Below are 13,347 nucleotides of genomic sequence, written 5' to 3' on the forward strand. Positions count from 1 at the left end.
TTGTACTCATAAGTGTACAGATAATTGTTTCTTACTCTTTAATACTGTCTACATTTCTTGGTACTTACAGTGATTTAGAATTATGAAGAAGTCACTTTTTCTGGCAGATGTTCATCTGACCAGCCAAATAGCTTTGACGATGCGTTTTGAATTTTTCCCGTGACAAAAAATTCTTTTTTTTTTTTTGTTTAGTTCATATACAAGTGGATTTCATACAGTCTTTGTCCTTCTTTACAGTAGTATTTATCTTGAAACAAAAAATATAAAGACATTCTGGAATAATTTCAGCATAGAACATGATACCTATTTAATACAAAGTCTAATCCTATGAACAGCTCTAGAATTAGCTGTGAAAGGTCACATGGTACTATTAAGAGCAGTAAACTTTAGACAGGGCAGGAGGTATGAGGGCTGCTTCAAAAATAATGCCTCCTATTTTATGATGTTCATCCACAACATCAGAAGCAGACGCTGGTGGTACAGCAGTAGATGCTGAACCTTCCCACCAATATTCAATCACTTTTTGTTGCTGTGTGACAGATGGCAGCAGAGGGGCAGGCTGACAAAATGGCACATGATGAGGAAGTGTGGATGAAGTAAACGTGTGTCATTGAATTCCTCCATGTTGAAAAAATGGTACCCACTGATATTCTTTGATGCTTGCTGAATGTTTATGGAGAACAGACAGTGGATGTGAACACAGTGAGGCAGTGAGTGGTATGTTTCAGCAGTGGTGACGGTGACAGTAGATCACCTCTGCTGGTGCAGATATTTATGAGCATGGCATGCAGCTTTTGTTCATGGCTGGCAAAAATGAAGAGCTAATGGTGATAACTATGTTGAAAAACTGTGTTTTGTAACTGAGAATTTGTTCTATCAGTGTTATTGTGCTCATTGTATATTTTGGAGTTTCCATAGGAATAAATAGGAGGCATTACTTTCAAAGGAAGCTACATATTTTAAGACTTCTTGTTGCCATTCTTTGTGATATTTGAAAAAAAAATACCATTCTCTAAAAATGCAAGTACCTTTAGTTATTCTTTAAGGCAACTTCACATTAACAGCAGCTATTTGCTCTTATTCCACACAATGTTCCTACTTAGCTGTATGATCACAAATACAAGTTCATGTGATTTAAAGTCTTTTCCATCTTGAAAGTTACATGACCAAAGAAAGAGAGGTGATTTTTTTTATAGTTGTATAGTTCAATGATGGGTGAATATCAGCATAAAACACAATGACTAAGTAAATGTTGTCAAACATTTGGCTGTGGTATTCACATATAGTCATGAACAATAAATCCTTTAAATCATCTTTTTTCTCTACATCTGATTTTCCTGAAATCAATAACATTGTTCATCTTTTGTTCAAATTATCAGAACTGGTAGGGTACTCTTAGAGATACCTGAAAACTACCCTCTTGTTGACCTTTAAGTTTGTTAGTTAAGGTTTTAACAGCTGTCAGTTTTAATCCTGCAAGCTATTCTTGTGTGTTGATTGACTTAGTTTCTAAGTACTTAAGAACTATCATTTAATCATCATATTTTAATTCATGTAGACACTATTGGTGTACATACACTGCAGGCAATGTGCATAAATTACATCTGGTATTCAGTTCCTTATAGAGAGCGATGTCTTGCTGGACTAATATCTGTCTTCAGTATAGCATTCATGAAGTTAAATATACTGCATTTGGAAAGATTCTTGGAATATTTTTTAAAATGAATAATCTAAAGTCTTGAAAACTGATGGCTGCTAAATGCTTGGAAAAAAAAAGAAAAAAGATGAACAAGAAGAAGAAAGTCCTGTTCCAGGTGCTTCTAAGTTGTCGGAAGATCTCCTTTAAAGCAACAGTTACTGAAAATCAAGAAATTTCATCTATGAAAACAACAAAGGAGAAAAAAGAAAAGAAAGAAAAAAAAATCACCGTAAGACTTTCAAACCTTTTTAGAACTTAAGAGTATTTTTTAAAATTCAGAGTGTGGAAAAGTTGGTTGGTTTTTGTTTTTTTTTTCATTTAATGAGTACTTTGGGGGAAACAGTGACTATATAAATATTTGCAATGTTGATTTAACTATTCAGTTTTACCAGCAACTAAAAAGGAGTCCAGAGGAGTCCAGAGACAGTCCCGACATTAATCTGGAGCTACACCTGACTTGTGGTCTTTGAGGTACTTATTTACGCAAACACTTTTCAGAGGTACTTAGTATTGCTCATAGGTAGCTCTGTTGGTGGTAGGTACATTCAATTACTAGCACGTAATTAGAAGAACACAGCGCTACTCCCTATTGACTGCTCTGCCTTAGAGATGCAGGCTAAATGGTGACATTGAGCATTGCAACTCAGGAAGGATTGCCCCAGTTTTTGCTGCCAGACACTCTGTTCCTGCAACATTCTTGCAGGTAAAGGCACTCTCTACTGCAGAGGAATAAGCTAGCACAACTGGCAGAAGCAAACTACAACATGCACACCTGAGCAAAGTAAAGCCCTATAATTAACATCAGTACTTGAAGGGAAGTACTGCCACTGCAGTCACAGGCTGTTTGGGTTTGGAAGCAGATTCCATACTCTTTGACTTCTAATGGGAAAACAGATGAATTAGTAACTGTAAAGTATTGCCTCTGGGATTGTTTTTGCCTTCCCAGCTATGCTAGTCTTACATGAGAAGGTAAACTGCTGTGACTGAATTGTACTTGTAGGCCTTTCATTAATGTGTCCCTTTATTAAAGAGAAATATGAAAACTACAATCTAAATCAGTTAGCATCATGAATAGGAAAAAAAAGGATGGTCACTCTTTTCCTTCCGTAAGCTACTACTGGGAAAAAGAAACATGCCTTTAGATATACACCCTGAAATTAAATGGTTTGATAGCTGATGAGAAGTTGATTTGTGACAATGAAGGGACTATGACAGTTCATAACAGATAACTGTATGGCCAGTAAATCTTGTGTTGAGGGAGTGCAAGCAGCCTTTGCAATGCACAGTAAATAAACTACTGAATGTGAATTCTGTGCCTATGGGAGCCTCACACACAAAACTGCACAGAATTGTAAGGAACCATGCATGACTGCAGAAAGGTTGAATCTTCTGGAAAAGAAAGACTGTCAAACTTTCTGAACTGAGTAATTTAAATAAGTCATCTCCTCAGGGCTGTTGTGGCAGAAACATTAGGAACAGTAAGTATAAGGAGGCTCTTAAGATCTACTTTGAAATCATTTCATAGGAATTCAAAATTTAATCCTGGCAGTAGTATCATTGTAAATGAAATAGTGGTGGCAACTGTGGAAAATAAAGGAAAGATGATAGCATACATTGTCTCTAAGTGATAACAGAAAAAGATACTAAGACCTTATCTTTTCCTACTTTCAAATGAAAGTAGCTGAAATAAATACAGAAAAGCAGTAATATTCTTGCATAGTAAAGGATAGACCCAACAATCATCCTCAACAGTAGAGTAATACAAGCATGGACAATGCCTGAGAGAACAAAGGCACTTTCAGTATTTCTTTCCTACTATCTTTACTATATACCTATCTTTGTATTTAATAATATATATATTTTTAGTTTTTCATTTTAATGACTATCTTCAGCCAAGTGACTTTCAGTCAAAGTGTTAAACACTTATTTGTGGAAGGCATTGGATAATTGCCAGCTAATCCTTATTATTGTGAATTAACAGAGATACAAATAGATGTTTAGCACACAAAACAGTGCAAATCATTGTACACATGTAAGTGTCTTTCTTTGTTCACCTGTGGGAACTGTGGAGTACTTTGACACTAAGATCAACTGGAAATAAGCATAAACATTATATTGGCAGTCTTTCTACAGTATTTCACTTGTTCTAGTGAAAACCAGAAGGCTTTTTAAAAACAAATTTGTTTCTTTTGGTATGGAGTCAGCACATTCTTCAGCAGAGGCTATTGCTCACTTGACAATAAGATTATATAACATAAAAATATGGAAAACTAGGAAGAATGTATATTTTTCTTCAAACCTTAACTGAAAAATTGTGGGGAAATATTACAAATACATTTTACTTAGGGAGTAAAAAGTATTTTATCAGAGCTACCAAGTAAGGTTTGAACGTCAGGAGAAGAAAGAGATTATTAAAAGGATTAAAAAATTGAAAATGTATTCAATAAATAGGTATAGTGATCTATGCAAGATGCAGTCTTTCAAAATGACAAGATACTACTTGACTCAGGAAGAGCTTTAACTGAAGGCAAAGAATATTCCCAAGGATTTTAAAACCTTGTAAGAAGCTACATGCCATATGCAGCAATCACAGATAAACACAGAAAACATGTATCTGATGCTTTATTAATGGAGAGGTCTCTTATCTTGCATGTTTGTAATAGCATCGAAAAGCACAACAGCCTTCCCTGGAAGTAATGCATTGAAAAGGTTAGGTGATTTTGATCTTTGATGATACAATGTTATCTCAATTTCTTTTGTAAGACGTGAAATTTTAAGAGTATAGTATTTCAAGCTGAAAATTCAAACCTGATAAGGAGCAGAATGAAATACTAAGTAAAACTGGTTGGTCGTAGCAATAGAAAAAATGTCTGGAAATCTCTGTCTAAAACTTACTTTTTCTAAAATGGATAAATACCTGTGTGCAATAAGTGTCAAGTTACGTATGATTTTTCTGCTGAGTTATTACGGTTAGTTTGGGATTTGGGGCTCACATTTACTACTGTCTTTGAAAAATATTGACAATCAAGAACTATAGTAGATTCTTCCAGTTCTGTTCTTATTTTGTGTCCACTAAAGATCAAGGCTTTTACTCTGGTATGATTACTGATAAACTGATGAAGCTAAATATTAATAATAAAACCAGAATCCTAGCACCTTTTGTCTTCTTATAGGTGATCCAGTGGTGCATTCTCTATACAACAGTTGTGTGAAGAATCCCTCCCTAGCTGATGTTCTATAGGTTAGTATACTGGTAACTTTCATTCTTTGATATGTATTTGCAGCAGCTTGGATAGATTTGTAACCTATACCTTAGTATTGTCTAGTCACTAATCTTTCTGCTGTTTCCTTCTTCTGCATTTGAACACTTTCAATATAACATGCAAAAAAATTCCCATTGTCCTTATTTTTCAGCCTAAAAGTTATTTGATGTTTGTGATGGATTCCTTCCATGTCTTGAAGCAGTAAAGTGAAAATTACATTATAATTTCTATTTTGCATTCAGAGTTTGTTCTCCTAAGGATTATACACTTAGTAAAATTTTTAAGATCCTTGTGTCACTGTTATCTTTGATTGCATGAAAGATATGCTTCCCAGAGCATCATGCAATTTGCAAAAACTATGGCTTCTGAAAATCCCAGTAAGAAGTCCATAATTCTTAAAATATTGCTATACAATCATTTATAAGCCAAATCACTTTGGAATATGTCCAAGTTTTCTAGACTTTTTATTTTCTTTGGTGTTGGGATGTGCGTAGTGTAGACATTTGTTTATTTACAAGTATATAAGTTTTAAAAATTGTCTACGATTAAAGTACACATGAGCTAACATATATTAACCGTTATGAATTCATCAGTGAGGATGTGTTTGGGAATGATGGATTTGGGTACTCTGTATTCCTTTGTAATTTGAAAACTGTGGCAAACTTCACACTGGGGAAAAAAAAAATCACAGTAGGATGGGAGATATTACTTTATGAGCTCCTTAATGTTACAATTCATGACTGACAATGATAATGTTTTGTTAGTATGTGTTCCTAACTTTTTTCTTTTTTTTTTCCCAAGTAAACACCTTTCCTTTCTCTGTCTGCCAGTTATGTTCATTTGTAATTCTGGAACTTCTAGGTTCATCGCCAAACCTCTGCAGCTAACAGAAGGGAGGGACCTCCTCCATAGACCTGGTGCTAGATGGGGAGATGTTTCGCTAATTGATTTCATGAATGTTTAAAATGAATTTAGTGGGTTCCATTCCTTAATGTGGAATCAAACGGGAAAAAAATTGAATAAACAAGACCAAATAGGGCTTATTTCCTACTGAAAAGACACCAACAATTATTAAAATTTTCTGAAAAACCTTTGCTGTTCTGGAAACTATAGAAAAATTACCACAACTGGATATAAGAACATACTTTGCTTCATCTAAACCTTCTTACAAAAATATCTGAACTGTTTTGTCCATCTGCCAAAATTCAGCCAAAGGCAGATTTCTGGCACATGAAAAGTACACAATATGAAATCTGTTTTTATGCAGCTGAATAAATGTCTGCCTCATTTCTTTAAAGTAGTTCAAATTGATTTCACTGTTGTACAGTCTTAATAAAAGCGGGAGATGTTATTTCCATTTACAATGTAAATATACTGTCACCATTGTTGCCAGATAAAATGCCAGCAGCCGGTTCTCCAGTGAAAGGAAAAGGAAGAAAGAAAACGGTAAGACTGCTGAACAGGACCTTCACTTCTATTGGCTCAGCCACCTGCAGTTTCAGGTCCGTATATGGAATATGCCTGCCCTGCAGCCAGCAGAGAAGTACAGAGATAGTCAAGATGTCTGCACAGTTGAGCTTATTTATGTGAAACAATCTAGTAACAGCAGTGTGGAGCTCCATGTGAGCTAAGATATTCAGATGAGAAAAGTAGGCTACCTTACATGCTAACACTTAAACCTATTCCATTTCCTGTGCTATCTCTTTTGAAGCTTGTTTGTGCATCCCTCTACTGAACAGCAGGCACACATTAAAAAAAAAAAAGGTTATATTATACTTGAGAGGAAGTTAAATAAGGTATAACTTGGCAAATTTTTCACATTTATATAGTTAAAAATAGTTTATATTTCCTGTAATCTATCTCCCAGTATTACAAGTTTTTTTGTGTTTCATATATCATAAATATCTGAACTCCTGAGGCAGGAAAGGTACATTTTTTACAGTGCTCAAGCTTTTATCATGTTTTTCAGTTTCTAATTCACTGAACAGTTTACGGTTGGACTAATCAGCTCTATTTTATAGAGATACTTCTTCATTAACAGAGAGACAGATTGTCTTTTCCTCAGCACTGCTGCCCACTCCAAGCAGATGACTGAAGAACCATGCAGAGCATATGCTCAGCTATGCCAGTGAATGCTGCAGAAGCACTTTTTCTACTGCTGAGAAATGTGGCTGTTACCATCTCTTCATTTTTCTCAGTACACTGAAAGGCTTATTCAGTTGCTAATGCTGATTGAGTCATGAAATATCTTTGCCTAACACATGGAAACAGGAGGAGGAAAAACATGGAACATATACTGTTAGAAGAAAATTGTAAGAAAAAAATACAAATAGCAATGATGGAATTCTAGCAATACCTATAAAACTGTGGAATATGTCTTTTACAGGGAAAAAGTATCCATTATGTTTCTGTTCCACCTTTTAGAGTTCAAATGTTAAGTTTAACACTTCAGTATACAAAGAATTCTAAAAAGTCATAATTTTCATTGTTAATCATACTAGAGTATTTTATATAATTATGTCTTTAAAATGTGTGGGCCCATCCATTTTGCATGCAGAAACTTGGGTACTTAGACTAACGGAGCTACCTATGCTGCTTTTGTTTTGAAATATTATACTAATTTGAATATCACTCTATACACTACCTTTTTAGACATGCTGACTGAACAGCTGTTGTCTTGGAAAACAGTAGAAATTCATTATTTTTTACTTCTAAAGGTGGAAAATGGAGTGCTGATGATCCTCAGGACTGAGTATTATTAATATGTAGGTCATACAAGCTACGTTTTGTGAGCACTGAGTATTGGCATTGTACTGAGGGATTGGACAGTCCCCAGAATCATGGCTAAGTCTACTGTAGGTTGTAAAAGTTAGAGCAGGAAGAGCTGCCTTTTGTTTAAGGAAAATAACCTGGCAACATTTTTACCATCTTGAAGAATTCTGTTATGATTACAATTCATATATTTCTCTTTAAATGAGAGTTTCAGTTCTGTGGGACAGACCACATTGAAATCTAAAGTGCTCATCTTTCCTGAGGAAATCTGTATGGTTCCTTGATCCTGTGCCCCAAAGGGCAAACATATCAGAAAATAAGTCACCTTTGCGGGGTGTGATTGGCATCTAATCAACGTTTTGACTGTGCTATTTAAACTCTAAGTGTTCTTCACCTCTTATCATACAATGCTTTGATCAGTGGTCATTCAGATAAATAGTGAGCTTTTTTGTGAAACCATGAAAGTGAATGTAGTCATACAGGTCACCTCACTTTCAGTCATAAATCACACAGAGCATTCAGTGACAAAAATAAAAAAAGTCTCATGCTGCACAAGATTATTTATCTTGCTTATACAAGATAATCAATTCAAACTTCAGAGGGAGGTCATTGGCTGTGGTCATACTTTTAAAAATATTATACTGGCATCTAGCAGGAACATGCAACACTGCAGAGGTTGCAGGATTATTTATGTAACTTTTGGAAATAAGCAATAAAGTCAATTTTAGGCCTGTTATTTTAAAGCAAACTTTTACAACTTAATAAATGATTAATGCTTAATCTATCTGCACTGGTTAGCAGCTTCCTGAAGTTTTTAGGTGACTATCACACACTTCATTTTGCCTACCTATGGTAATTTACTCTCTGATCCAGCAAAAACTATTAAGCTTGTGCAGGCTTGTTGGGCCTATCGCTGGGAGTATACGTATCTTCTATTTTTTGTTTGCATGTCAAAAACTTGGGGAGCTGGGATCTGAATAAATGTAACAGTATTTCATTCATCCAGATTTATCCTAGGTTTTATTTATTTTTCTGATTACTGACACTTTAGCAAGGTTTTCTCTACAAAATGGTCTTAGAAATATTATACCAAAAAGTGGCTATTTATCACTTACTGTTCAGCAAAGGAAAGAAAACCACAACAAACAATTTTTACAAGCCCTTTTCAATTAATCAGAGAGAGGTCAAGAAGTGGTGAAATCTAAGGAGAATGTCAGATGCCAGTTAGCCCTTGTGGACAAATTACTTGGAAGACTCATCTAGTGATTCCTGCTCCCTGAGCACTTTTTTTTTTGTTGTTGTTGTTGTGTTTGGGTTTTTATTTGTTTGTTTGTTTTGTTTGTCTGTTGATTTTTGTTTTTTGTGTTTTTTTTTTAAGCATTAGAGATAGGGTTGTAAATGTAAAATTTCTATCTTCAGAACTACTTTTCAATACAAATAAGCTATAGTTTTTTGTGTTTAAGCTGAGTGTGATTTTGGATCAATATGCAGTCCTTTGGCTAATCATTATAGTGCCTCTCTTCCTATACCTTGATACCCATTGTAAGGATTTCTCTTCAGTCTTCTCCCTTCATGCGCCTTCAAAACTTTCCTATGAAATGTGCTAAATTCCATTTTTAATATAAATAAAAATTCCCCACAATTTTTAACATGATGACAGAGCTGTTGATATGAACCAGTTCATGAATTCTGTGTTGAGATTTTAAGTTTTCACTTTTCTCAACTAGCTCAGCATACCCCACTGGTTAATCTGAAGGTTGTGCATGGTTATGTACTGTAAAGTACTATTTCAAGACTATGCTAGAACTTTGAAAAATTCAAAGGTATCTTTTTATATAGTATATCTATAGTACAAACCCTGCAAAGTTGCATCTTAAATGTAAAGATATATAACAGAAATTATTCTATTCCATTGAAATCAATTGAATTAATGGCTTCATTTCTTTGACGGGAGAATCTAATTCTGACCTACATTTACAGTGTGTCTGAGATGTGTCTTCCTTAAATTTTACAAATTCAAATTCTATATGCCAAATTTTATATATAAACTGTGAGGATGAAAATCTTTGAGATAGTACTCTAACATGCAAACTGAACTAAATCTAGACATAATAGCACTACTAAAATAATGAAATAATGCTACCTTTGAATTTCAGTCTTTACCAATAAAACCACAAGTTTTTTTCTTTGTTTTAAATTGGGAAATAATTTAAATTTCACCAATTGTTCTGTGGTATGGATAATGATAACATCTGCATGTTTCATTACAGTAATACTAGTAGGTCTTCCTTTAGTGTTGCCACACTGAAGACTATAGATTTCACTCCCAACTGAGTAAAGCAGTGTTAAAAGGGGAAGAAACATCCTTAAAATCTTTTGCCCTGATTTGTAAATCTCAAATCACACCTTACTACATGCCTTGATCTCTCATCAGCAATATCAGGATATGTATGATCATTATAGGAATGATAAAAGACTCACAATATACTCTTCAACATGATAAAACTGGATGTAGTTGGGGGTATTGGCTTGAGAATGAACTTTGAAAGGAACTGATCAGGCTATTTGGTTTGGTACTCTCATTAACTGAATAAATCATTCCGCTTTTTGCGGGCCTCTGTTGCAAAGCCATTTATCCTTGAGGATAAATTGAAGCTGATGTGCCAGTTGGCACCAACTTTCTGAAACGAATAGCATTTCAGAAACTGGTATTCTTTATCATCAGCTAGTCTGTTTTATCAGCTGCTATCAGTGCTTCAAATTAGTGTGTCACATCTTGTATACAGTTGAAAGAAATACTCTCAGGCAGAGTATTAGGCTAAATAATGTAAAGTATTATTTGGAAAAAAAAATCAATAGATCAAAGTGAGTGGTTTTGGTGTCTCAGATTCAAACAAACAATACATTATAAATCAAATTCAGCATTAGAACACAGTGAGAAAAGTCCTCCATGTAATAGTCATTATTCACGTACTTTGTCCTCTCTTGCCAGTGTATCCTGTTTGAAGATTGTATCAATAAGAATTAATGCTGACAGTTGTTTTAAAATCCATTCTGGAATAATTGCTTTCTAAATAGTAAGCAAACCAAAAATCCCAGTAAGTAAATGTCAGCACCTTTCTAAAATCTAAGTATAGAAAAACAATGATTTATATATGTCACATTTTTCAATAAAATGTGCACTCTTCTTATGACAAGAGGTTTTCAGTATTGATTACAGAATTACAAAAAGTATTTTTGAAACATAACGCAATTGCAGTGTCATCTGCATTCCACCACAACTGAGACATTTTTTTCTTCTGCAGGAGTTGAATTCACCACCATAACAGTCCAAGATGAGCAAAAAAAGACTTACTTTTTCCCAAATTAAATGATCTCTTCCTCTCTCCTTCCCCTAATGAAGGTTTTGTCCTCAGAAATACCCCACTGACAGCAACCCCACACTGCAGTGATATTTTCAATGATGAAGTAATTCATGTACAGCTCTTGTACTAATGTCAAGAACATTTATTATTATTATTTCCTAGGCATGAAATGAATTGACATTTGGATTAAATACTTTTAAAGATCCACAAGGCAAGCTAGAAATAAAACATTTGAAGATAGGATGATTAAATGAATTAAGAGAAAGGCTTGAGCTTCCATGCTTTACAGTATCTGGAAAACTGGCCAGGTATTTTTGGAAGTGTAATGCTAGAAGGTCAGTGGATGAAGTAAAGGGCTAGTTCTGTGAATAGTAATAGAAAAGAGATTATTTTTTTGTCCCTCAGGCATGACATCCCTAATCTCTGAACTAAAATATTGTTTCTCCTAGCTTCATTCTCTCTGTCTTAACAAGTCTTGAATTCCTTTTTTGAAAATAGGTAGGTGTTTTAAAGTGTTGCTAGTTTACTTTCCAGGCAAAAATAAGAGCTTAAGAGGTTAAAAAACTCCTTGGTCTGAAAAAACAATTTGACTGTTGACTGTCATGTCTTGTATTATTAAAAAAATTGGCCATCACCACATTTCCTGGCATCTATGCTTAGAAAAAAAATATTAGTTCATGAGAGCTGATTGATTTTCAGGAATTAACAGGGTCTGTTAAAGCTTCTGATTTAAGAATTTTTTTAGAAAACCTTTATAATCCAAAGACATCCCTGGATTTTCAGAATTAGCAGTAAGTGATGTTCTTTTGAACATTTCCACGCGTCAAAATGAAAAAAATATATATATAAAAAGAGGAAGACTACTAAAATAAAGCTTTAGGTTATCACAGTGAGATTAATTTTTACCAGGGCTACAGGCACCTTTTTTGATACTACTTAAGCTTCATCACTTTAAAATAGAACCTCAAAGGAAAACAAGACAATAGAGACAAATTGCAGAGGGGAAAAGATTTTCCAGAGAAGTTCCCAGTATTTGATCTTCATAGTCTACTAAAACAGACAAAATTTGAATTTTTAATCTAATTAAGATAAAATTGTGAGACTAAAAAAAAAATCCTCTCAGGTAAAGCCCTTAAATATTTTTTGTTTCCAATGTTATCATTGAATGAAAAATGGAACTAGCAGAATTAAATCTATAAGATACTTTGGAACTATGTTTTGGTGTCTTTTTCTTCAACACAGAAATGTCTGAAATTATTCTGTTATTCTGGCTCTAGCTTGCGTACCACAGAGCATAAGCGTCTAGTTGAGCAATGTAATATTGATTGAAAATATTTATGTTATGTTGAATAATAACGTTAAACACATTTGAGTGATAGTGAAATAGGACATTTGTAAGCAGTAGTGTCTAAAGTGAAGTAAAACCAGTCTCAACATTCAGACCATTTGCTTTTTTTATGCAGTCTTCATTACTAAATATCACCATAAGCATCATCATATTTTAACTTGAAATCATTATTTTATTGATTGTCAAAATTAGAATAAGAAAATAATCTCTTAATAATTATATCTCTTAAATTACAGTGTTAGTGGTTACTCAGAATGCAACGTGAAGCATCAATATTAGTAGAAGGCCAACAGAATTTCAGAGTTTTGGGAGGATTTTTTGAAGCAAAAGCCAATTTGCCTTAGTTTCAGTTTGGAAATTAGAGAATACATTATGAATTTCAACAGGAAGAAATGTCCTTGTAAAATTTTAATGAGAACTTCCACTTTATTCAGCTAATCAAAACAAGACTGGATGACAACAGGCAATATATAGAGTGAAGAACTTATGAATAGTATCATATACTATGCAATTGACTTCAGCTTTAATAAGAAAAAATCGAATAGGAGTACATCAGTGTGTAAGTCAAGGCTTGAGCATTACCAGCTCAGGATGAGGCTGTAAATTTTGGTCCTGTTGGAGTATCTCTTGTTTATCTGCAGTCCTTACTGAACAGAGTAAATTAAGTCAGTGGAGCTGTTCACATGATCATATTCAAGGGATAACAAAATCCAGCTATATTTTTAGTATGACATTTATTCCATTCTTATCCATAATTCATTTGTGCACGTGGGCTTTTTTACATTTTAATAAACAGTACGAAGGAAAGAGCTATTCTCATGATACTTGCAGAACAACAAAGGAATGCTGAAATGTTTACAGTAGCCCTTTGTAGTGATATGTTTAGACTAATTTCTCTGA

The sequence above is a fragment of the Numida meleagris genome, chromosome Z (genome assembly GCF_002078875.1).
Source record: "Numida meleagris isolate 19003 breed g44 Domestic line chromosome Z, NumMel1.0, whole genome shotgun sequence".
Taxonomy (NCBI): domain Eukaryota; kingdom Metazoa; phylum Chordata; class Aves; order Galliformes; family Numididae; genus Numida; species Numida meleagris.